Source organism: Schistocerca cancellata, chromosome 8 (genome assembly GCF_023864275.1).
Source record: "Schistocerca cancellata isolate TAMUIC-IGC-003103 chromosome 8, iqSchCanc2.1, whole genome shotgun sequence".
Lineage (NCBI taxonomy): Eukaryota > Metazoa > Arthropoda > Insecta > Orthoptera > Acrididae > Schistocerca > Schistocerca cancellata.
The window spans coordinates 227941262-227964267 of NC_064633.1; the positions used below are offsets into that span (position 1 = coordinate 227941262).

At 36.1% G+C, this 23006-nt stretch overlaps 1 protein-coding gene across 2 annotated transcripts in view; it reads right to left on the bottom strand.

The window, feature by feature from the left end:
- Nucleotides 1-7317: 7317 nt before the first annotated feature.
- LOC126094485 (lysoplasmalogenase-like protein TMEM86A) overlaps nucleotides 7318-23006 on the bottom strand; it is a 502594-nt gene continuing 486905 nt past the window's right edge. Inside the window, exon 7 of one of the 2 annotated variants that reach the window (XM_049908882.1) lies at nucleotides 7318-10365. The gene's annotated coding sequence lies outside the window, so the exon portion shown is untranslated. Of the gene's footprint in view, nucleotides 10370-23006 lie in introns of both variants that reach the window. The other variant, XM_049908880.1, reaches the window with a different exon arrangement.

Consider the following 23006-nt stretch of genomic DNA (forward strand, 5'->3'; position numbering starts at 1 on the left):
GCCATGTGTATGTAGTGACATCATAAGCACCAAATTGGAGATGCTTAGAATAGCCATTTCCGCCATATTGATGACGTCATGGGTCAAAGCAGATGGGCAGAATCGGACACTTTTGTAATCCTCATAAATAATAATAAATAAAATACCAAATAAACAATTGATCTTATAGTACATGGTGCAGAAGTTGCTTAACTAAGTTTTTTGTCAAATCTAGAATATGGCAAGACCAATTTAATTTATTGTTAAGACGTAGGCCTAAAAATTTAGAAGAATATATATGGAAAACATCTTGATCATTACATTTTAATCTTGTGTTCTCCAGAACAATATGAAACTGAATGTACTGGGTTATTCTAGCATTTAAAATTAGGCCTTTGCAATTGAACCACTTCTTGAGATCAGAGAAAACAATGATGGCGTGTGCCACAAAGTTATTGTCAGGTGTTTTTTCAAGTAAAAGAGATGCATGATCAGCAAAAAGAATAAATTTGTTTTCAGCTTTAGCTTTTGTACACAGTGCAAAATTGTTAATAAAAATAAGAATGAGCAAGAGGCCCAATACATAATCGTGTGGCACAGATGAAGCTGTTGTAGAGTCTATTATTACATGTAATCCTCTGGTGTTTTTTTTATGTCAGTTAGATACAAACTAAGCCACATTGCTACTGCACCACTTATGCCATAAAACTCAGCTTTCTTGAGGAAGATCTCGTGGTTCACAGAGTTAGATGCAAATGGTTAGATGCAATTGTTAAGAGCTTCTAATATGTTATAGGTAAAGGAAAATGCAGCATTGTCAGTTGATATGCCTGTTTGGAAACCAAACTGACAATGAGTGAATGCCTCAGGGATGTTTAGGTGTTCAACAATTCTCTTATACATCAGTTTCTCCAGAATGGCAGAGAAACATGTTAAAAGAGAGACAGAGTGGTAATTAGAAGCATTAGTTTTATCCCCTTTTTTGAATAGTGTTTTCACAAAAACATTTTTCAATCTATCTGGGACAATACTTGCTGAAAGAATTCATTAAATACAGCATTATGGCAATTTTGAGTAACCTTGTGGAAATATTATCAAGGCCAGAGAAATTTTTGTTTTGCATTTTGGGGATAATCACTTTCACCTCATTGGTTGTGAAAGGGGCTAAACGCATTTGCATTTGTCTCGTTTGCAAAAAACAGTTCCTTTCAGAAGGTCTATAACCTCTTTGATTGAGGCCTTACAACCAATTTTCTAAGCAGCTGTTAAAATTTGATTATTAGAGACACTAGCAACTGCATCAGTTTCTTTAATCATATACATATAAAGAGATCAGGGGGATGGCCTTGGGAACCAGAACGGTTCCCTCCTACACCAACCATTTTTCATGGGTTTCTTAGAGGGGGCTTTCTTGGGACCCACAAGCCTTCAGCCCCTGGTTTGCTTTAGATACATTGATGGCGTCTTTGCCATACAGACTCATGGTGAGGCTGACCTGTTAAAATTCTTGAAATCTCAAGATAAATTCCCCAATCAAATTTCAAATGAATGTATTCCGAAACCCATGCCAATTCCATAGATATTGATCTCATCTGCACTGTAGCTCAGCTACACACTTCTGTTCGCATTAAACCTACTAACAAACACCAGTACTTACATTTTGAAAGTTGACTTCCTTTCCATGTCAAATGTTCCCTTCCATGCAACCTTGGCATTCGAGGTAAGCATATTCCTTCAAATGCAGGCTGTTTACAGCAAGACATCACCTTCACTGGATGTGGTTACCCACTAGCCCAGTTAAAAAGCAGATTTCCTGGTGGACCATCACATCCAATCCTGGTACTGCTGATTCCACCAAAACACAGCTTAGGAGTATACTTTTTATCACTTAGTATTATCTTTGTCTTTTAATGTATTAATCAGCTACTTTGACAGTGCTATGACTTCCTAAAATCATGCCCTGAAATGAAGCCTGTTTTATCCGACATTTTGCCCATTACACTTAGAATAGCTTTTCATCACCCTCCAAATGTCTACAATATCCTTGGCAGACTCTATGCTCCTTCTGCACCCTTCTCCCTATCCTACTCCTGTGATCGTCCCCACTGTAAGACTTGCCCTATGCTCCCTCCTACCAGCACTTACATCAGCCCCGTTGCTGGGAAAACATACTATCAAACGAAGAGCCACCTGTGAAACAAAATGTGTTGTATGCCATCTGTTATGTAAAGACTGTCTGGTCTTTCACAATGGCATGACTACCACCAAGTTTTCAGTTAGAATGAACAGGTGTAGGCAAAGGGCAGAAGACAACAGTTTCTTGGAACTCCACATGTCCTTGGTTTTCACCACCCATCTGGCCTTAATTTACATTAATTTCTTGCTTCTCAGAATTTGTTCAAAGTAATGTGTCCTTTTTTCACTCCATTTTAGTTTTCTATATCTTTCATTTTCTAGCCTGTCTATTTTGTGCTGTCCACCTCTATCACATGTAATTCACTTAGCTTTTCACTTTCTAGCCTGTCTATTTTTTGCTGTCCACCTCTATCACATGTAATTCACTTAGCTTTTCACTTCATTAAGTCATGTGCGATGTTTTGGTAGTAATCTCTGTCCTGCATATTACCCTACCTTCCCCCTTTAAACTCTCAAGTTCATCCCATCCTGTAAGTCTCCCCTGACCTGGGGTTCTGGAGGCTTTTTTGAACTCTACCCCTTTTCCTAAACCTCATCACTCTTTTTCCTTCATCTCTCTCCCTGCCCCTTCAACCCTTCTGCCGTACAAGGAACCACTGGCTCTGAAAGCATGTAAACTTTAATACCTTTTATATCTGTGTTCTCCTACCACCACTTGGTGAGTAGCTCTTTTACCCGTCCAACAACATTGTATTTTAAAAATTGACGACTTTTGGGAATTATTAACTTCAACACTGAAAATGTTCATTTACAATACATTTTCTTATGTGGAGTATGTAACAAAAGCAGATGTGTAAGTACAATTCTAACGACATCTGTTACACTGAGGTGACAAAAATGGGGTACCTCCTAATATCGTCTCAGACCACCTTTTGTACAATGTCGTGCAGTAACTTGATGCAGCATGAACTCAACAAGTTGATTGAAGTTCCTTCAGAAAAACAGAGACATGCTGTCTCTATAGCCATCCACAACTGCAAAAGTATTGCCAATACAGGATTTTGTGCATGAGCTGACCTCTTGAATTATGCCCCATAAATTATTTCAAGTGAACAATTTCTTTGCATCACTATTGGGGGCCCCTAGAAGCCACGAGGCCAAAATCCAGGCTCCTAATAGATGCAACAGATCATCCAGCACTGCTCGTACACAACAGATGAGGTATGTTCATAAATGTTAATTATTTTACAACTTATTTGTGAGAGTGAGGTACAGGTCATGGATAAGAGGAGGGGGGGGGGGGGGGGATTGCAATAATTATTTCTAAAAGATCATCTCAGAGCTATTGATAGCAATATATTTAATTTTGAAGCTTGGAAATCGTTGAATGGAAAAGTTTTCACCAAACTATGGTAAAGAACAGAAAGACAAATCATCAAAGTAAATAAAATTATTTTATTATTTATCAACAATGATATACATGTTTCATATGACAATAATTTTAAAATACCATTCCTTTAAACAGGAATATAAATCCAACAATTAAAAATATCAGTGCAAACTACACTATGGTTTGAAAAGTATCTACAAGAGATATTTAGGAAACTGAAACAAGAGTCAGCAATTTGCACAAGTTACAGACAGCTTTACAATTCACTATAGACAACTTACACTAGCCTCCAAAATTATTTCATTAGAAATAAATAAGAGAAAAAGCCATTATTTAGAATTCAAGGAACTGAAGCTCACATGTACAAAAGAATAATTTGGCTGCTCTTATCCATTCATTTAAAAGACACAGAAAAACTGTCATTAGCATTAACAGAATAATTCTTATTTTATTTGAAAAAGGCATATATGCAAAATAAAAAGTGTCATTACTTCATCTCAAAAGAGCTGCTGTATGAGTACAAATACCACTACTTCCACATTACGGTTGGCATCTCTTCATCTTCTATCCCCATTTAAATTTTAATATCATACACTGGTCAGTTACTGCAGGCCACAGGTGTGTTCAAGTTATTTCAGACTAATTTATGCATTATTATTGTTGACACCAAAAACAGATGATCGATATATGATGTAATATGAGCTAAAGATTAAAAAGTTGTTTTTGAAAAAAATTTAAAACCACCTGGCCAATGTAAAGTGCCCCTGTCACATTCTTCAAATACTTCTCAGTTTATTTGTAATGACATTCTCTAATACTACTGCTTATAAATGGACCCATGTACTGAAAGTTAGTAGGGCCTAACTATTTACTTTGAAGTCCTATGTTCTAAAGTTATTCCAAATGGCATCTGACATAAAAAAAAAATTTGCCTCATACACCATGAATATTTCGTGGTGTATGTTACTATATCTGCTTTAGCAACAAAAAATATGTTTACCAAAACGTCTAAATTTCAACTCTAGTTTTTCGTGTGGGCAGTAACCATAGACAAGTTAAAGCACATGTTCACTTAAAGCTCTGGTTTACATTGTCAGATATAGTAACATTTGATTAATAGAATATTAACATAATAAAATGTTTGACTGAATTGCCTGTCACATAATATGTCATTCCCTATCCTCTTTTTCAGTTATCATATATATTTATTTGAAAAAGTTATACAAGTTAATGAATTCTTTAAAAAAATCCTCAAGCTACACATATAAAATGTTGCCCTGGGATGTTTCATTCTAGTAATATGAATATTGCTTTTCATAGATGAAGTACAGTTGTACAATAAGAACTTCAGTTCATTAAATATTGTAAAACGCATTTCAGCAAATCTACTGAGTAAACATTTTATAAGATATGCTCAAGAAATTTACAGAAACAATGGGAAGACTTTTACTATGACATGTGAGTATGTGGATAATGGAATATGCAAACTTTTAATAATCTCAATGACTTTAGAGACAACTTTATCAAAGGTACAGCTGCATTTAGCAGTGACTGGATAATATTTTGTTTGCTACATAGTAATGGGCACTGTAATGCTGAACTGGCATCTAAATAGTGTACATTCCTTCCATATTTCACACGGTGATTATGTTAAAGTACTTCATACTTTTATCCATATTAGATTGAGAGAATAATTAATAATTTGGTTTGGGTACTGATTAAGTCAATACTGTAAATAGTAATACCTTCTGTGCACATGTAATGACAGGGGGAGGGGAAAGTAGGGGTTGCTCTCTGGTATTCTATACATATTAAGTACGTAAATTTATTAGATAGTATTATTAATATCTAAATACAAGTCATTTTCTTAATATTATATCTACATATTTTGGCAAAAAATTTTAATTACTACTTCAGATGCAAATCAAACTTAAATAATGTGAAAATCGTGGAACACACTTTACAACAAAAAGGATAGAAGGTACAAAACTTCCTGGCAGATAGACAGAAAGACCAACATATTTATGCAGTTTAACTGTTGAAATTATTTGCTCTTCTGAAGACTTTTTTAAAAGGTTGTCTTAGTCTAGATATTCATTATTTCACTTGCTTACACATGTGTAACTGACTGACAACACTGCTTTTTTGTAACAGACCATGTCTTCATTTTATTTTAACCATGGAGTCAAACAAAATATTCATTCAGTGAAACTCTTCAGAACCAATGCATACAATTGCACACAGATTCTTACTGAATAAGCTGTTATCCATGTAAGTCTTCAAGTATGAGATGACAGTAGCTACAGAAACAACAGATCAATAATTTGTGTCACAGTCCACTTTCTGACACTGAAAAACAAAAATAATGAAACCACAGTAACTTTCTTTGGGATCTAATATGATAGAAAGTAAAATGAATGTATACATTTGGGCCAATATCTATTATTTCAGCTTTAAGAGGAACTCAACATTTTTACAACTTTCTTTCTTATACTTTGTATCAATTTGCCAACAAGCATTCTGTTCCCAACAGTTAACAATTGCAACAATGTTTATATACTGCAGTCAGCTTTATTAAACACAATTCTGCACCTGAGGAGAAATTAAACTAGAAAAAATCAACATAACTGTATGACAAGCACAGATCATATCCACTACATGGATACGGTAACAATGTATACATGAGAAGAACCTAACAATGGTATATTTATATACTTGAGAGTGTTTAGATGGTTTTCCAAATATCATGGCCTGGAAAAAATTAAACTGACAAAGTAAAAATATTTTTTCATACATTCTGCAGTTGTGTATAAATGGATACAAATTAACAAAAAGAAAGAGCGTCTTGTTTTCTCTACTGCCTGTCATAGTAATGGCTCAAAGAATGCTATCCATTAGACTGCCTAGTTCTCAAGTTCAGGAAGAGTTTGCAGTAAAGGAACAAACAAGAAATTCAGTATCAGAAAAGCTGGATAGCTTGAATTATGTCTTCATAAAATTTAACTTACAATCTGCAGAAACAAAATGATGGATAGGTTCACCAGCAAAGATAAAAGTTTCTAGTATATTTCTGGAAATGTTCTATCATCTGTTCAATGTAAAATATGATGATATTATATGTTAAAAAGAAGAAGAAAAGGCAATAAATTTCTTCATTCCAGTGGAAAAAATACCAACCTTCAGCAGAACTGCATAATATTAGAAAAGTGAAAATTAACTGCTCTGACAACACACCTTATGACCACATTTACTCACGCCTTATAATGGCTTGCTTACTTTCAGATATAAAGAGCAACCCAAAAGAGAACACGTGAAGTTCATCAGAGAGCAGGAAGAATGAAATTAAGAATGAGAATGACAGAATAAAATAATGAGCACAAGAGTCTTCAATTCGATCTGTCTATATATCTGCCAAGTAAATTTGACAACTAGGGATATTTCATGTCTTCCTGATTTGATTGAGACAAGAACTGGACCACGTAAAATAATAATTGTTAATGACTTATTGGAAGAATTGGTACTGGTTCATCTTTCTTTCTGATATTTTTTTCCCCTTCCTTTCACTCTGTTCTCATTTCCAGTGTGAAAGTTTCTTGGCATTTACTATATTCAATTTTTCTTGAAACCTGCATAAGTGTCCTTGCAAAGTTAATATGTAATGTGAAACTTTCTGGTTCTGGTATTATCTGCATTTTTAGTCAGTTCCTTTCATATGAATTACTTATTGGAGGTATTTAAAATTCCGAAATGGGTATCTTTTTTCAAAATTTTTTGTGACTGGAACACAGAGGAGATGCTGATAGAAGTTGAAATTCACTGAAAATAATTCCATGTGCATAGTCTTGTTCTGGCATCATTTTATGTGATTTATTAGTTGTGGTAGAAAATTTGCTTGAAAAAATAGCTTCCTTTGTGGAAACCTGCCTGATATTCGCCTATTTTATCATCAACTTCATTTTATAATCTGCCTAAGTACATTTATGTAGAGCATCTAATATATCATTAAACTTTTTTAATATAGTGAGTTTAAAACTTTAACCAAGGAACACTACAGTTGTTATGAAATAGTATATCTCAATGTGCTCATTCTTGTCTACATTTTTCTAATATTTCCACAGATGAATTCCATGAGAGTTTCTTTGGTACATCCATAGCTATTGTCTTGCTTGCTTGGGCTGAAACTCAGTGTCTAAACATGTTTCTAACAATATTACATTAAATATTATAAAATGACAACGCTACTATTTATAGCGCACGAATATTACAGAGTTATCAGTGAACACTACATTTACGAAATCACAATGTTTTTACAACAAAATTATTTTGTGTTGATTTATTCATTCCCCCTGCCCCTTCTTTCCACCAATGGTGACTGCACTTCACAAATTTAACTATTTATTTTCTCTCCATGGTAAGACACTGGGAATATCAATGTATGCAAAGTATTAAAGCCAACTCTAAAGTTACATACCATAGGTAACTTTAAACATAGTACACAAGCAAGTAAAAAACATAATTGTGAGTTACATAGTACAGATTATATGTATATGTCTACTATTTTATTTCTGCATGTGATGATTGCACACGGGCATTTAAAAATTTGTTACATAGTACTCAGATGAATAAAATATCAAAATTCTAATTTTACACAGTCTAATATTGTATCACATACATTTGATATGCTTTTTATTTCATGTAAATGAGACTTTTTTAAATTGTACATTCTAGGTGGGTTCAAGCACTTCAAGAATCTCTGTAATGTGTTTGATACTGAGTTGTTCAGTTCCTATCAAAAGTAAATAATGTAAAAGTCTGAAGTAACTGTGCTGTATAACAACAATTATTGAATACAGTTGTAATACACACATGAAAATGACTTTACTTGTGTATTTTAGTCTAAAAATTGATTTGTTATTTGTCTCTGCCAGAAGATGTCTTACATATTGACTTAATCTCACCCACATTACATTTTTGCACTTCACCTTATAGAATGCAAAAGTTAACAAATTCACTTCATCATATGGAATGTAGAAGTCAACAAACTTGAAAATTTGTGGAAGAAAATGAAGTACAAATCATTATGAAACATGTAAAAAAAAAGCAGAACTTTCAATGTAACTGCATTCTTTGGTATATCTGCCTATATAAAACAAAAATTAAAAACACAAAAACTTCATTTTGCTTACAAAAAATGTCTGTCAAGTAATTTAAAGCAGATATTCTCAAAACTGGGATAATAAACTAGGCATCTCATTGTAAAATTAGTTTTATGATATTCAAGAAATTGTCACTTCTAACTCTATGATTATTTTCTTCAAATTAAATCAATTATTTTTTAATACAGTGACTTGCACATCTGTTCGCATTCATTAAATTTTCCTACTGCTTGTCATACTAAAAGCATGAGTAACCATTTTTTACTATTTACAATCACACCAATCAGATAAAATAAAAACAGAAAAAATGCACAAAAGATTTTAAAACTGTGTGAATTTTCACTGGAAGGATTCATTACCGTACTGGTTATCTCTAGCACAGCCTGATAAAAGAAGACAGTTTTCTAAGAAACCTGTATTGAGACACAAAAGAATTAAAGATATCAGCTCCCAGTGGCATGAAATTACATCAGTGGAGCAAGTTGAACATTTGTGCCACACGGAGATTCAAATTCGGGTCTCCTGCTTACTAAGCAGATGTGATGACCACTATGTCATCCGGACACAGTGGCTACCATAACTGCATGGAATATCCTATCATGCCTCCCATCACACCCAAATTCTCAACTTATACCACACACTATTGATCCTTGAGAATTTGGGTCTCACAGAATTTATGCTACAGTAGTACATGCAGCTGTGATAACCACTGTGTCCAGATGGCGTAGTGGTCAGCGCATCTTCTTAGAAATCAGGAGAAATAGGTTTGAATCCCAGTGTGGCACAAATTTACAGTTTGCCTCATTGATATAAATCACATCTAATTTCTTTGTCTCTTGATTCATAGTGGCTGCAGGATCAAACTGGTGCCTCCTCTTTTGGACATGACCAAAAGGACAGACACCACATATATAAACCTGTATTGCATTATGGAGTACAAAACCAATTTAGAAATTAGTTCATACTCTTTGATCTGTTGGATTGTGCCAGTTTTCCATGAGAGCATGATACAATGCACAAAAATGTGCTTCCAAATTCAAAAAAACTTAAGTACAGTTGTGGACGCAGTATGAAAAACAAAGAGAAAGTGTAGTAACGAAGCTAGTTTGGGTATTATTACTTGCAAGCACAGTACTTCATAATAAAATATCATGTTCTAAAGACATGGACACCTGTAACGTGACTTATTTGTAATTTCCACAATTTTTTCAGTTCAGTTCCATTATTTATCTAGTACCTCTCATTTTTTAAAATAAGACAAATTTAAATTGTACCACAGTCTTCATTTTTTACTTTTTGCACAACAATTATTCATTGTGCAGTATGTTGTTTATTTAAGGCAACTGCACCTTTGATGCCACTTTTTTATGAATTTTCTCATGAATTTTCCTAATACTACTCTACCATACCGTAAAAACATGAATTACAGGATTCAAATGCCTTATACAATTATAAAATTACTTAAAAATGTGTGTATAATGAACAACACCATTTACTAAAGAAAGACATTAAACACTCTCTAAGAGTAAATAAATAAACTGGTTACAATGAAATTTCTTCAGTTTTTCCTTTCAAAATGTGTAAACACCACATTTAAAAAGGAATCTTCTGACAGATCTCTTCAAGTAATTAACCATGGATATTGTAATCTGCTGTTGAAGCTCAGCATCTGCAGAGTTCCACATTGCTCCACCAGTTAGTCCACTACCTGCACAGTAAAGAAGATGGTATATTCCATTTAAAATATCATTAGATTAATCGCAATACAGCCACGCAAAATATCTAAGACCCAACGTGAAATTTAACTCCATAAAAAGACTTTTCTATTTACAATAAGTTTGGAAGAAATTCATGATTTAAATACTCAAATGCTACAAAATATGTATACAAAGTAATAAACAAGGTCTGCTCTGTCCAACATTTTATGATTTTTTTTTCATTATAAATGCTGACTAATGTACAGAAACCATCATATAGCTGCATGCATGAAAATTTATATGCATATAGAGCATTTGCAAGTGTATTATATTCTGAAGTTTATGTCACTGTCTGGCATTTGCAGTACAGCTGCTATTTTGTTAGTATGTCATTTTCTGTGAAGTCTGCTCGAGAGAGACTACTGTTGGAACCTTCCAAAACATTAATCAGGTCGTGCTTCATGTATATTTATTTTTCAGACTACACTTTTCAATATGCAGATTCTGAAAGTGCATTTATTTTTGCTGGAAACCTTGCTAATTAAAAGTAATCGAGAATAGAAATTATTACTACGAAAGATAATGCTAATTTGGACTGAGCTAAGAGCAGTTTTAGAAATACTGAAACTATTCATTATAAATACCATCACGCTGACCTTTGAGTAACATGTTTAAATTCAGCTGAAAGTCATTAACTTAATAGATAAACAATATTGAAGTCTGTACAACCTCAAAATTTCTACTGCTGATTTAGCCACTGTACTTATTAAATTCCAGTTTTAGCATTGTACTTTTGTTGCTCTAATTTTTTTCGAACAGATGAAATCTTTCACTAATTAAGCCATTTATTAAGTATTTGGACAATTTTTCAGAATTTCCAATATGACGACTGCATTTATAAATGACTTATTCCCACCATGGGTATATGAAATGCTCCCGTAATTCAATGATTTTTTCCTAACCCACCAAATATTTTGTAAACCATTATTCCCCCCATGGGTGTATGAAATGCTCCCATAATTCAATAATTTTTTTTCCTAACCCACCACATATTTTGTAAACCAAGTTACTGTAGTAATGCACAGCTTTATCTAAATTACAAAAATTTGACCTAACAGATTTTCAAACCATTATGTGATTTCCAAAACACTAAAATTATCATACATAAGTCTTTATAAGGACAACCTCATGCCACAGTCTTTTGTTTGAGCTCAGAAAACCTCACTGGAACATGAGATAACAAATTTTTAGTGATGTCTGCACCTAGGCAACACTATAATAAAAGCTGTGCAGCAAGTCTACCTAAGACCCAGTATTCTTATGTGTGTTGTAAGTGTGAGACTTACTTAAGATACTGAACTGTATTGATGACTGCTATTAACTTTTGTGAAATTTTCCTTCGAGCAAACGTGTGAGCAATTTAGACTCCAGTTATGTTCTTTGTCGACATGAACAATTATTTATTTGTGTCACTAATTAAAAGACATAGTACATCCACTGTCTACATAAACTGGAGCCACCTTTGTGAAGTGTATGTTGTGCCAGAATTCAACTGCAGCTGTGTACTCTGAATATTCTGTCACCACATAGTGACAAGTACTAAGGTGAAGATGGTTGCCGATGTAAATAAATTTTATGTGAGAGCTGTAACTGGTCATCATAATGGCTTTAGTGACAACAAATGTGGGAAAAGTTACAGTAATTAAAAGTTGTGTAGTGTGCATTGTTGCTATATTTTCCTTAACACCAGTTTTACAGAAATTCAGCAAACTTTCTTCAATGAGACACCAAGTAATGAAGAAAGGTTTACATGTGGGTAACCTGCGCACAAAGCCAACATTTGCCACAGTAGTACAAGTTTATATGACAACTAGCTCTGCAAATGATGAAGAGATTGACACAATATATGATATATAAAAGATTAATTCAGATAGTTACGGGAGAGGGAAATTAACTGGGATAGGTGGCTGGAATTCAGTAATAGAAAGATGAAGAGAAGGAAAAGTAGTAGGAGAATATGGACTGTGGGAAAGGAATGAAATGGAAGCAACCTGTAGAATTTTGTACAGGCCTAATTTAACCATTGCCAACACTTGTTTAAAATAATGAAATAGGATGTATACATGGAAGATGTGGAGATACTGGAAGGTTTCATATTGATTATATAATGGTAGGACACAAATTTCAGAATCATATTTTAAACTGTATAACATTTCCAGGAAAAGATGTGGACTTTGACCATTGATTGTGAACTGAAGATTAAAACTAAAAAATCTAGGAAAAGGTAGAGCATTAGGCAACACTTGACTAGAACAGGGGAAAGAAACACAGTACAAGGCAAATGGGTAGCTTTGGGAGATGAAACAGTGAAGGCAGCAGAAATCAAACAGGTAAGAAGAGAAGGCCTGATAGAAATCCTTGGATAACACAGAGGATATGGTATTTAACTGATGAAAGGAGAAAATATAAAAATGCAACAAATGAGGAAGGCAGAAGGGAATACAAATGTCTAAAAAATGAGAATGATAGGAAGTGCAAAATGGCTAAGCATCAATGGCTAGAGGACAAATGTAACAAAATACAAGCATATACAGGATGAGTCCCTAACTATCGCCACCTAGAATAAGTCCTAAAGTATGATGGTAGCTGAAAAGTTTGTGGGACAAATATTGCATGGGACAATGGGGACCATAATATGATGCCTTTTGTGGCTAGGAGGGTCATGCCAGAGATATGAAGGTCAACTCTTGGGATGCTGTAGTTTGGTACTTATTTTCTGATAGCAGCTATGGAGACGAATCCAATGATGTGTAACAGTAAGGTCTTTGAAAGTCAACGAAGGTCAAAAAGGTGGCATGAACATCCATTTACAGAAGGAGATTGAAGTGATGAGCATTGGTATCAATGTGCTGTTGCAATCTTCTTATTATAGATTGAGTGTTATTACTTATCACTTCGGCATTTATCGAAGCACATGCTCTGACAATTCTTTCTCGTATATTGTGCAAATAGTAAATATTCACCGAATACGGCATACCCAGCTAGCATGCCATTGACATGTAAACACCATTCGATGATTTCACAATACAACACTAATAGGAATGGTAAGACTAATATCATCAAATCACGCAAATGTTAATGATGATTTTCCTCTAAGAACAAGTCGATATGCTTCACATTTAGAGAGAATTCCAATTAAATTCAGTGAGAGCTAGAGACTTATGTGTATGATAAATTGAGAACAACTGGATCTTTAATGCATCAGAAACATATCCAGCATAGGAAAGTTACTAATGAAGAAACAGAAACTGGTATTCTTGCCACTGTGGTTCGAGATCCTTGTGTTAGTTCGTGTCAGTTAGCAAGGGAATCTGGCATGAGCCAGAGTGGTGTTCAAGTTCTGCATCACCATAAACATCATTCTTACCATATCAGTCTCCACCAAGAATTAACTGGTACAAATTGTATGCATCACATTGAATTCTGCTGATGGGCTGAACTTCAGATTCACAGGGATGACACATTTATTAATTTGATTTTATTTACTGATGAGCCTACATTCATGAACCATGGAAATGTTCATTTGCATAACATGCATTATTGGGCAACTGAAAATCCATGTTGGCTGCGGCAAGTTGCACACCAAAACCCATTGTCGGTGAACGTATGGTGTGGGGTTCTGGAGGACAGAATTATAGGCCCCTACTTCATCACAAGAAATCTCAATGGTAGGAAGTACACCACATTCCTGCAAGAAACATTAGGTCTGTTATTGGAAGAAATCTTTAGGAACAAGGAACAGAACGGGTGTCTGGCACAATTTTCGCTGATGGCTAGAAATCAGTTGCAGAGACAATTCCCAAATCATTGGACTGGATGCCGAGGAGATGTGTCATGGCCGGCTTGTTCGCCAGACTTGATGCCTCTGGATTTTTTCTTGTGGGGATCCATAAAAGACAGTGTTCATAAAGACGTTCCAACTACAACTGAAGATATGTGAGAGAGAATTGTCAGAACATGTGCTTCGATAAGTGCCGATGTGATAAGGAATACCACTCAATTCAAGATAAGAAGACTGCAGCACTGCACTGATACCAATGGTCATCACTTTAATCACCTTCTGTAAATGGACATTCATGCCACCTTTGTGACCTTCGTTGACCTTTAAAGAGCTTACTGTTACATATCACTGGATTCGTCTCGATAGCCGCTATCAGAAAATGAGTACCGGACTATAACAACCCATTTAAAGGACAAAACAAACTTGACCTTCATATCTCTGAAGCGACGCCACCTAGCAACAGAAAACCAATGTCATATTATGGCCCCTGATGTCCCATGCAACTTTTGTCCCACGAACTTTTCAGCTCCTATCATACTTTCAGAGCTATTCTTGGTGGGAATAATTAGTGCTTCATCCTGTATAACTAGAGGAAAGATGGATGAAAATTAAAAAGGAAAATTAAAGAAGCTTTTGGAGAAAAGGCAATATTGACTGGAATATGCTCTTTGTAAAATACATAGAGCGTAAGGCTATTTACAACTTGTACAGACACCAGACAGCATTTAGGAGTTGACAGGCTTGAAACAAAAGAAGTGGTTGGGAAGTGATTGAGATAGGGTTGTAGTCAGTTGCTGAGGTTATTCAATCTGTGCACTGAGCAAGCAGTAAAGGAAACCAAACAAAAATGTGGACAAGGAATTAATATTCAGAGAGAATAATTAACAACTTTACAGTTTGCTAGACACTGCAATTCCATCAGAGATAGCAAAGGACTTGGAAGAACAGTTGAATGGAGTGGCTAATGCCTTGAAAGGAGGATATAAGATGACCACTGACAAAAGCAAAACAAGGATAATGGAATTTAGGCTAATTAAATCAGGCAATGCTGAGGGAACCGGATTAGAAAATGAGACACTGAAAGTAATAGATAACGTTAGCTGTTTTAGCAATAAAGTAACTGATGGTGGCCAAAGTACACAGGATACAAAATGTAGACTGGCAGTGACAAGAAAAGAACAGAAATTAGTTACCATCAAATATAGGTTTAAGTGTTAGGAAGTCTTTTCTGAGGCTACCTGTCTGGAGTGTGCACAGTATGGAAGTGAAATATAGACAATACACAGTTTAGACAAGGAGAGAATAGAAAATTTAAAAATGTGGTGCTGCAGAAGAAAGCTTTAAGATGAGACGGGTAGATCACGCAACTAAAGAGGAGGTATCGAACAGAATTCGGGAGAATAGAAATTTGTGGCATGTCGAACCTAAAGAAAGGTGCATCAAGGGATCACTAATATAGCAATTTAGTATTGGAGGGAGGCATGAGGAGGGGGGGGGGGGCTAAAACTGAGAGGGAGACCATGAGATGAACACAGTAAGCAGGTTCAAAAGGACTAGGTTGTAACAGTTATTCAGAAATAATGAGAACTGCGCAGGATAGAGTAGCATGAAGGGCTGCCAGTATGTATTCACACTGAAGATCACAAAACAAACAACATTTTGGCACCTAAATTGTAAGTATATTTTTATAATAACTATGAAGTATATAATTTTATATAATTTATATGACTATTAATGATGTGTTTTTAACCTCTTTATGATAAAATCCATAGTCTCCTGAGAGTTATTCATAATAAGTATTATTATGCACATAACAATAATGATCTGAATGTAACAGAGGGAAACATTCCACATGGGAAAAATATATCTATAAACAAAGATGATGTGACTTACCAAACAAAAGTGCTGGCATGTCGATAGACACACAAACAAACACAAACATACACACAAAATTCAAGCTTTCACAACCAATGGTTGCTTCGTCAGGAAAGAGGGAAGGAGAGGGAAAGACGAAAGGATGTGGGTTTTAAGGGAGAGGGTGAGGAGTCATTCCAGTCCCGGGAGCGGAAAGACTTACCTTAGGGGGAAAAAAGGACAGATATACACTCGCGCACACACTCATATCCATCCGCACATACACAGACGTGTGACAAATGTCTGCTTGTGTCTGTGTATGTGCGGATGGATATGTGTGTGTGCGCGAGTGTATACCTGTCCTTTTTTCCCCCCTATGGTAAGTCTTTCCGCTCCCGTGATTAGAATGACTCCTTACCCTCTCCCTTAAAACCCCGTCTTTCCCTCTCCTTCCCTCTTTCCTGACGAAGCAACCGTTGGTTGCGAAAGCTTGAATTTTGTGTGTATGTTTGTGTTTGTTTGTGTGTCTATAGACATGCCAGTGCTTTTGTTTGGTAAGTCACATCATCTTTGTTTTTAGATATAACAATAATGTTCAGTTGACAGTGAAAATTAAAAAAATTATGTAGACAAAATACTCTAAATAACTTTGAAAACCATGTTGCTTAGGAATAAAAATAACCACCATTAACCTTACCCAAATTGGGAAAAAAGAAACACATTTAAAAAACACTTCCTTAATGTTGACTCCATCTACACCGCTTTATTTTCTTACAAAACTTTATATTTGACTATTTTTATGGATCTGTTGCATTATTTTCATGCCTTCTATTATTTGATGTAGACTGGCAAATTAAATTTGAACAAAATGTGGTTTGAGAGCTAGAATTTTTAGGTTGTCTTAGCAAAGTGTTGCCAAGGGTTAGCTGTGAATTAGATGAATGTGGAAAACCTTGAAACACCAACCTCAAATTAACCTGTAGAATTAACTTTTAACAGCCTATGAACGAACCAAGAAAGTCCTTGTCTACCTTGTTTGGTGCTTTGCTGTGCAGCCATACCATGTGTGTTGTAACCAACAGAATAAACAGAATATGAGAAGGCTCTAATTCCTGAAGATGTCTTTTTTTTACCTTATAATTTCACATTTTCTCTTCTCGTCACAATTAATGTTTTTTGGTCCACAGATGTACGTACCAGCAGTATAGCAAACCTTGTTCTTCAGTATACTAAACTAGCTCTACTAAAACAAGAAGCCATCACAGATCATCTTTTGTCCATATTGTTTGGTAAGTCACATCATGTTGTAATTAAGGTTTCTGGTTGGGGGAGAGGACGTCCTTGTATAAGTTAGGGGTGAAGGTTAGGTGAGAATACTTCAGTCAGATTTATGTTGTGCTGCAAATTGTTGCCAGAATACAGCCACCACTGTGTTGGACTGCCTGTTTTCTGTAGCTCGGTAAGTGCTGTATAAGGAAGCAACAGTGAAAAAAATGGAGACACTGTTTTGGCTCTGTCTTGTACAGGTTTGCATCCACAGTAACTCCAGGACAGCTCCGAATCCACCACTACACCAAGAAAATGGTGTAATTTCTCATGAGCAAAATGATAACCAAACAAACCTTTGTTTAAATCAGAAATGCTAAATATATGCCTTAATAGAATTGCAGATTATTTGAACTCACAACCATACTTCATTGATTGTCAGAAAATACTTATCACTACACTGAACAACCATTGAAAAGGGTTGCAATTAATGTTTGACAGGTTTATTTTTGCCACTGTGTAGTATTTATTTGCCTACAAACTTCATGACGTAGCTCATTTGACAGTTTGTAACTGCAATCTTTAACTGATTATATTCCATCAGTACATATGATTTCTGTGAACGGTGTCCTCTTTTCCACGTAAGATTTTATATCATCATAATATTATCCTCAGTTCATATCAACATATATTATTCATTAGCTTGCAATGATTTTCACAAGCAAATGCCCCAGACATGTCAATGAGAATCTCATACGTCTTCTGTTGCCTGTCAAAGCAGCTCAGATCATCATCAACAAAATCTGTTATCCTGTCATGGCGAATACACGGGCAAAGGAAATATACATTTCTGTCTATTAAAATTGCCAACACCAGGACAACTATCAGGTTCAATTCCATATGGAAGCAGATGTTCCCAGTGACTGTATTTATTTCATTTAGTAAAGGTTACAGCAGTCAGTTACTAATAACATTTATTGCAAATCAAAATTTCAATCACTGTGTGGCAGTCTTCAGTGCAATAAATGTAATTTTAAACATTAAAACCACTTACATACACCCACAGTCCCAGATGGACTATTCATACAAAGGCTGAATTCACACTCAGTTCAACTACTGACATGAATAGTCCATTTGGGACTATGTGTATATAGAAGTAGTTTTAATGTTTAAACTTGCATTTACTGCACTGAAGACTGCCACACAGTGATCGAAATCTGGATGTGCAATAAACATTATTTGTGACTGCTGTACTCTTCGCTATTTGTATGAGGAAACCAGGAAATAATGAAATATTACTTACAACGTATATACAGTATAATACTGGATGACACAGAAATGGGGATTTTTGAAACACCCACTAAAAATAGAAAACATACAAGGAAAAAATTTATTGACAGGAAATAAACCATTACAGCTTACCTTTTAAGAGACAGTAATTTGTATTATCAACGTTTGAAAATTACATCCTGTAGATGGCGTCATCCTGTACATATGCTTTCTTCCAATCTGCTCTCGAAATTCTTCACCGAGTGTTGCAACATCTCAGCTGGGATACCATGAATTTTGTCTTGAATTCTTTGTTTCAGTTCAACCAGTGTTCTTGACCAAATCATGTAGACCAGACTCTTAAGGTAGCCCCACATGAAAAAACACCTAATGGACAAATCCAGTGATCTTAGAGGCCAGGGAATATCACTGAATCCTGAGATGACACGGTAACCAAACAAATTCTCAAACAGTTGCCAGTGACTGCCATACAGTGTGTAATGTCACACCATCCTGTTGAAATCAAGTTTTGTGAAGCTGTGAAGTACTGTTCAATGCAGGTGCAACGAAAGATTGTAACATCTCAATACACTGATCTGAAGTCACAGTCACTACGATCTGCTCTTCATTTTTAACAAAGTAAGGTCTGATGACCCTCAGTGATAAAGCTGCACACCTGCTTTTACCTTGCTGACATGTACAGGGTATCCATGAACTTCCTCAAGATTGCTGTCTGCCAGTATTGGTAGTTCTGCTTATGCATATAACCTGTGAGGTGAAAATGGGCCTCATTTGACACTATAAGTCTGTCCATAAATCCAGAGTCCTCACGTATGTTTGTCTTATTTTGCTGACAGGATTAAAATCACAATGTGGTAGTTGTTCTCCTTCAGTTGCTGGACAATCAGAAACTTGTGCCAATGAAATTTTAAAACAAAATGGAGAATTTGGTGAACACTCTCTCAGGATACATTGCCTGCAGATGCCTCTTTACGAACTGAAAGCCGTTGGCTCTGTAAGACAATTATGTACAACTTTGATATTCTGCCTATCACAAGTTACCCTGTCATTTTCCTTTTTAGAGCAGATCCAGTCTCTTCCAAATTTTAATCAAGTTTTTATTACGAGTTAAGTTTCAAAAGCACCCAACAACGACACCATAAGTTTAAAAAACGTCAGAGCTTCCTCCACATGCTTTCCAAACTATCACTGTTTCCATAATATATTTTTATGGAAAAAGCATGCTTTTGATCATTCCATGGGTCCACTATTACTAAATGATAAGACTGTTTATGTCTGAAGGGCTGGTGCTGCCAACTGTTTATGGCTACCAGTACACATTACAAAAGCTCCAGCTTTTTTCTGTCATGCTGTACAAAGAATACAAGATTAATTTTATTATAATAAAATAATATTGTAGAACAAAAGCAAACTGGTGCTTTTCATTTATTATTATAATGTTGTTCTACCAAGAACCGACAGAAGATTCTGTTAATATGATAATACAAGATTAAATTTGTATATTGTTTGGTTGTATACAGGATGTAAAATATAGTACACAGAGCTTCCACCTCTGGTAGCAACAATGGCTCTAACCCAGCTGAGCATCAAGTTGAAGTGAGATTGGATGACAGGTACAAACATGTCTTTCCAGATGGCTTCAACTCTATGCCCAAGTTCACTAGTCATGGCAGCTAGACAGTGGTGGCATGGCAGTGGTTCAGCAATCCAAAACCTGATGTTTCCAACAGAAGAAAGATCTACATAATGTGGCAGCCAGGGCAACAGTCAAACTCCCTTTTGTGTTGAGGTAGATCAGAGGAGTGTGGCCGGCCGGGGTGGCCAAGGGGTTCTAGCCGCTACAGTCTGGAACCTCGCGACCGCTACGGGTCGCAGGTTCGAATCCTACCTTGGGCATGGATGTGTGTGATGTCCTTAGGTTGGTTAGGTTTAAGTAGTTCTAAGTTCTAGGGGACTGATGACCCCAGAAGTCCCATAGTTCTCAGAGTCATTTGAGCCATCCATTTTTGAGAGGAGTGTGGAAAATATTTTGGGCTGGAATTATCTTGCTGAAATATAAGTTACAGGGACGTCAAAGCTATGTGAGCCAAATGTGATTATGTTGTACACCCAAATGCAACCCATACCACTGAGCCAGTTTCTGGGTTTGTGTGACAATGACAAATCCAATTTGGCAACATTCATTCTCCTTGGAGTCTCCACACATTGATACACTCATCATGATATTGTACATATAACCAGGACCCATCTGAAAAACAGGATGTGTTGCCATTCCTGTGTCAAGTGTCATTACTGTGTGCACCAATGTTGGCACATCAAGAGAAGCTGCAACAACTGTTGTCCATTTGACAGTCCATGGTGTTACTTGCGTTGATGTCATCTCATTGCCCATGTGGATACTTTAGTTCAAACAAGCCCATTTCCTGACTCAATATATATGAAGTTGCTGTACAATCCAGCATAGTCAAGCAAACATTATGATTACCCCTCAGGTGTTAGTCTAATGAGGCTGCTGAGCTCCTGCAAGACACTGAAAACTGCAGTCTCAACAGGCCATGATGCTGTCACTGCCAGTTGTGGCACATGCTGATAGATGTTTCTCCTACTTACATGAGAAAACACAAACCTTTCACCAATGAAGAACATTCAGATGTGACTTCTGAATGAGAAATCTTCTGTGTGGTCTACCCTTATACTCTGGTGTTCAGAAATTCCTCTTACAAACATGTAGAACTTGAAGAGTAGAATGAATACAAAACATTTTGAATATGAACCCATATCCAGAAACATATTGTTTCCATTCTACAACGATTTCAGTTCAGGTGTGTAACATGTCAACATCTGCTGAGGGAAACAGAAAAGTCTCAGAATTGCTTGTCCTGGTGTGCAATAGGGTACACATGATCAAGCGCATTATGTCGGATAGTCACTTGATGTCAACGTCTGCCTTGCCGCCAGATCTATTCAATGCTTGTTCATCTCTGATACAACAAACAACGTTCAGTACATTTTTTCAGAATGTACAAACATGCCCCTTGTGTACAGAGAAGCTCAAGGCAACAGAAGAGCTGCTAGTCATTTGTATCATCAATGGTTTCTGCAAAGTAGCATGCCTTTGCACAAACTTTCTGTCAAAGTTCTGCAACAACACCAAGAAACAGGTATCTGTACCATGAGGAGGCAGGACTGTGGTGCTCCACGGCAGTGCCGCACCACCCGAATTTGAAGAATATGAACTGAATCACATTGAGGAGAACCCAATTGTGTGTGCAATGGGTGTTAGTTACAGGATTGTCTAGGAGATTCTGCATGAGTGACAATTACATCTGTACCACTTACGAAGGGTACATACTATGGGGTCAGCCTATTTTTCACAATACATTGCCTACTGCGTGTGGTTTCTGCACTGCTGCATCGAAATGCCGCTGTTTCCGTGTAGAGTTCTGTTCAGAGATGAATATAAGTTCACTAGGGGTCGTGTTCCCAGTTCGTAAAACAGCTATGTGTGGGCAGACGAAAACCCTTAGCCATGCATGTTCAGGGGTTTCAGTACCATTCTGGATGGTCATGTGATCAGACCACACTTCCTTCCACTCAAGCTAACTGGTCATGCATACTTCATCTTCCTAAAAAATGTACTGAACCCATTCTTGGAAGCTGTGCCACTGAATGGCCGTCAAAATATGTGGTTAGAGCATGATGGTGCAACACCTACAGTTCAGAGACATCTCAAAAGATAATATGGGGGAAAATGGACAGGTCAAGGTGATCCAACTGAGTGGCCACTGTGATCGCTGGATGTATCTCCTGTGGACTACTACTTGTGGCATCATATGGGAAGTTTAATTTACGGAACTTCTGTGGAGACAGAGGTAGATCTGCTGGGACGAGATCTGGCTGCTACACTAGAAATTGAAGAAACAACAGGTGGGATGGAGAATATGTACCAGAACATGCTTCACAGGTACCATGTCTGTAAAAACAGTGGTGGTCACCACGTCAAGCCACTGTTGTAAAGCATCAGTACTGTTCTGTACCTACAGTATGTTGAGTTCTTTCTTTTGTTTTGGAATAACATAAACATGTAATGCTTAAGTGCTAATACAAACAAATTTGCTTACTGATAAATAGATGTTTTGTTATCTTTCATTTCAAATGGTTACCCAATAATTGTACTGCATCTCACCTAATTCAGTTCCTCAAGCAGAAGTAGATGATGTAACATCTGAATTGAAACTGTCATAGAAATGAAATGGTACATTTCTAGATATGGGTTCCTATTCAAATATTTTATGTACCATCTCCCCTCTCCCAGTCCTAGAAGTCTGTAACAGGAATTTCCAACCGAAACCCCCCTGTATAATAAGTTGATGCCTTTATTCCTACTTTGTGTGATT